Source organism: Hemicordylus capensis, chromosome 5, assembly GCF_027244095.1.
Source record: "Hemicordylus capensis ecotype Gifberg chromosome 5, rHemCap1.1.pri, whole genome shotgun sequence".
Classification (NCBI taxonomy): Eukaryota; Metazoa; Chordata; class Lepidosauria; order Squamata; family Cordylidae; genus Hemicordylus; species Hemicordylus capensis.
In genome coordinates this window covers 48,656,274-48,661,051 of record NC_069661.1, presented here as the reverse complement: position 1 = coordinate 48,661,051, position 4,778 = coordinate 48,656,274, and positions in this window count along the sequence as shown.

Here is a 4,778-nt window from a genome sequence, read left to right as displayed (position 1 = left end):
ATGGAAAATGCAATGATGCCAGTGTGGGTTACAGTGATTGATGCATTCTTGTAACCAGCAAAGCTCCTTTTACTGGGTTTGCCTGAAAGGGGATTCTTTGTCTCAGATAGAGGGAATTTAATGCAGAAAGAATTCCTCACAACTTACTCACCAGTTGAATCTTTTCTCCATTCTAACTATGTTATGCTCAGAAAAACAAAAAGAAAAATAGTAAGGCAAACCACAAATGTTAAGATACTGAGAATCCTGAAGAATCCTCCTGTTCGTTGAAAAGTTCATTTGCTGACTTTTTGAAAATAATTAGTTTTTAAGTAAATGGCTTTTTTTGTTGTTGAAAATATATATAGAACAACAATTCTCAGAAGTGTCAGTCAACTTTGCGGGGGATGTGCAAGTAAATGTGAAATGTTTTGGTCCTTAGTAGTATACAGTTCTATTAAAAACACAGTGAGGCTGTGCACACAAGCAGCCCTTTAGGGAAGCCCTACCTGGGTAGGGCTGCTCATGTGCAGCACCAGAATCAATCCCAATCCCGGTGGTGCCTCCTTTGCAAGCCCGGGTTTTGTACCTCGGCCTTTACCTGGGTTACAGGGCTTGAGCGCACCCTTGACCCCAAATATGGGGTCATGGGTATGCTTGGGCTGCATGCAGCACAAGCATACACAGAGTTGGGTGCCTAGAGTGCCTAACTCCTGGGGGAATTCCCCAATGCACTGCACTCATCATGTGGTGCATTGTGGGATTCCTGGAGGCCAGGATGAGTCCTGGTCTCCAGAGGTCCAAGCTGCATGGAGCAGCGTGGATCATGTGGGCACGTGGCAGCACACTGAAGAGGATTTCAGATATCATCTGGGGAGAAGGTAGATTCTACCCTCCCTTCCTGCCCACCCGGCCATGAGAATAGCCTTAGTACCTAACTTCTATTCTATTAATTCTCCTGGGTGTGCCTTGGAATGTGCGTCCCAGAGCCCAGAGTCCAGTTGAGGCTGGACGGCGGACACACCTGATTGGCTGATGTGCACCCAGGAGGATTGGTTGCCGTGGCAGCGGCCCGGCCGTGGAGACCAGAGGTGACGGGCCCAGCCCGGCCGTGGATGCAAGGCCCAGGAGGGGGAAAAGAAAGTGGGGGGACAGAAGTAGCAGTGGGGAGGAGGTGGCTGGGCCTGGAAGCAGAGACTGGGGCAGAATGGTGGAGGGAGAGGTAACCACCGGCCCCAATGAGTGCACAGATGCTCTGTGCGGGGTCAGCTAGAGTTCTTTTAATTTCAATGGGACTTCCTTGACTACATTTAGTAAGGATGTCAGCCAGTGAATATACTCCCTTTTCCATGTATAACTGTGAGGCAATGACTGAGCTGTAGTCCTCCAAACACACTCTCTAGAGTCATCGCTATGGTCAATAGTAGCACTATTTTGGTAAAATGTTAATATCGTGCAGTGATGGAAAAATTTCATTACTAATTCTGTTTTTCTGGCTCCAAGCAAATTAGTTTCAAGAGAAAATCACCTTAAACCGAATCAGAATTTGTCCAGCTCAGCAAACACTCTTCCAAAGTGTATTGCTTTATCAATCTAGATTCTAGATATCGCTGTGCTGTGTATAAGTTCTTTTTGTTTGCATTTGCACTGTACCATTTATATTTAGTCTTACAGTTGCATAACACAAACATAGAAAATGTACATAGCTTTATGAACATTCATCCTGAAGCTGAAAAGGTGTTTGGTTTCACGTGAATGATAATGCAGATTGCTACGTGTGTTGAACTTATTTTGAATCTTTTGTTTTATACATGTGTTGTCTTATTTTGTTTTATATTGGGAAATATATACAAAGATTAATAAAATATACACATCAAAGGAACATAGGAAGCTACCTTCTACAAATTCAGACCATTGGTCCATCTAACTCAGAACTTTATTGTCCACACAGACTGGCAGCAGCTTCTCCAAGGTTGCAGGCAGGAGTCTCTCTCAGCCCTATCTTGGAGATGCCAGGGAGGGAACTTGGAACCTAGATGCTTTTCTCAGCGTGGCCCCATCCCCTGAGGGGAATATCTTACAGTGCTCATACATGTAATCTCCCATTCAAATTCAAACCAGGGTGGACCCTGCTTAGCAAAGGGGAGAATTCATCCTTGCTACCACAAGACTAGTTCCCCTCCTCCTTCTGGATACTCAGACCCTGCTCTTCTTGATACACAGCTGTAGACAGAAAATGGCACTCACTACAGAAGAGCATGAAATAATGATTCAGATTTTGAAGATTTCAATGAAAAGGAAATATTATGATTGTTATTTAAATCTATATAATGCTTGAACGGCATCGATTTTCTTTACAAACACTATTGTGGAACTACTAGAAAGAACTCTATAAGGTAAGTCAATGTTATTCTCCACATATTGAAGATTGGGGGCAGGGGTGATAGGCTGTTAGAGAGTGAGGCTTGCCTAAGGCACCTCACAAGGTCATGACTGAAGTAGAATCTGAACTAGGGACTTTCTAGCTCACAGGGTTACACCAGTTCCTATAGAACATGCAGTCAAGAATATGCTGGATCACAAATATTGTGGTCTAAAGTTATGGCGCTTAGTGCAGCCTCAGTTGCAGCCTTAGGCAACTAATATGGAATTGTTACTGCTTCTTGAATACTCCTGGGACTGGTTTAGAAAATATGTCTGAGCTGGCCCTACCTACATGATTTGGGATGTGTGCAATCACATCTTGCTCCCTCTTCTACTATGCTGTTTCCCTTCTCATAATTGTATTGGGCGGGGGGAGGGGGTGGTAATTCATCCAAACTGGGACCTTACATGCATGTATATCTTAGCCGAACCTACCGCACAGGGTTGTTGTGAGGATAAAAATAAGCATGTAAACTGCTCTGAGCTCCTTGGAGGAAGAGCAGGATATAAATGTAATATATAAATAATAAATAAACATATTTAAATTGTCTGTGGGGGTTAGGGTTGGATGAACCATTCCTGCTTGTGATTATGAGATAGCAAGTGGCACACCAGGAGGAGGAAAGGAACATGAATGCACACGTTCATGTGTAGGTGGGGGCCACTTCACTCATTTGTCTGAACCAGTCTTAGTACTTCACCTAAATGTATCTGTAGGCCCATCCTCACATTATGTCCAACACTCATACAATGAGTGTTCAGTGCACACAGCTACAGTCATTCACATTATGCTGAACGCAGGTTCAGGAGTACATTTCTTATCTGTACCATGCATTTGAAGTTTCACTTTTAAAATAAACACAGGTACAGTCATTCACATAAACATGAGTACAAATGTAGAGACATCTGTTCTTTCATACAGTATAATGTCTGAACCAGCCTCAGGTCAAGAATGAATTAAAGTTTACTTTGTTACCATCACAATGGCTGTATTTAAAATGGATACTGGAGTAGATTTTTGCAAGAAAGAAGGTGGGAGATTGATGAGTGGAAATGTTGTATAATGGCATAAATGAAGTTGCTGTAAAGAGAACTCAGGAACTGCCCTTTGCCAAACTGGACTTTATTGTCAGGACCATCTCCACCCTGCAATGTAATTGTGACAGTGTTTAAAATACTCAGAAAAGTGCAGTGTCCTTTTCCCCCTATCAAAAATGGGAATAATTTTGTGTGGTGGTATTTACCCTTTAGAGGACAAATTCTTAGCCCATATAGCTGCTTCTGAATAAATGTGGTTAACAAATAATCCTTTCTATAGTTCTGACTGTCTTGAGAGCAATGAAATATGATACTTTGGAATCTCGGAAAAGGTAACTGAAGAGGAGGATGAAGGGGAAAAGTGGACACTCACAAGGCAGAATCCCTACCAGGGAAAAATTAGTAGAGTTCTTTTAAAATAATCCTCCCTGCATTTTTATTGCTACACTAGTGAACATCTGGGCAGATAATGATAAACAAAACCCAAATGAAATCTGAGATACAAAAACTAAGGTAGATTCAGTTCAGCAATACCTTGATAGAAACCTATTAAACAACTAGGATGAATACAGTATGAAAAACAAAACCAGGTCACATAATAAATTCTCGTTAACTTGGCATTAATGATATTTTCTTCCTAATGCTAACAAAAAGATATTGTGCATCAGCAAAAAAGAAAGGAACAATACAAATCAAGATGCAGACATGACAGACAAGTGAATCACCAATTAGAGAGCATTACAAAGAATGAAAGAAAATGAAATGAAATGAAATGACCACAACATTCCAGAGACAACACATCATGTAAATTAGTGGTTGCAAGAGTATGAGCAGTGTCAGAACTAATGTGAACCAAAGGATGGAAAAAAGTAAGCAACAGCAGGAATAAATTTTGTATATTGACCCTCCCATCATAAATAATGTCTTATTAGCAGCTTAACCATGAATGCTGTTTATATCCAAGATACAATTATCATTGCAGCAGATGCAGTCATTCCACTATATATTAGGTCTGCTCATGATGACTTGGAGGTGGGTTCGAGGATTAGAAAGCTCCTACCCCAGTCGCAGCACACAATCAGAACCTCTGTTTGGGTCAGCAAACACAGGAAACAAAAGAGTAAGCCAGGCGAAATGGGGAGCAGCAAGCTAAGAAATTCCTCTAAAGGCCTAGCAGGCTTTCCCAGCATGATTTGCACTGTCAATAAACTGGAAGACCTCATGATATTATCAGCATCACTCTGATTGGTCATGAAGAAGCAGGAGGTGGCCTAGTCCTGCTGAAGTGGCTCTATATACAGGATCATAGAGTGTTCTTTGTAGAGTGGCACATCCAT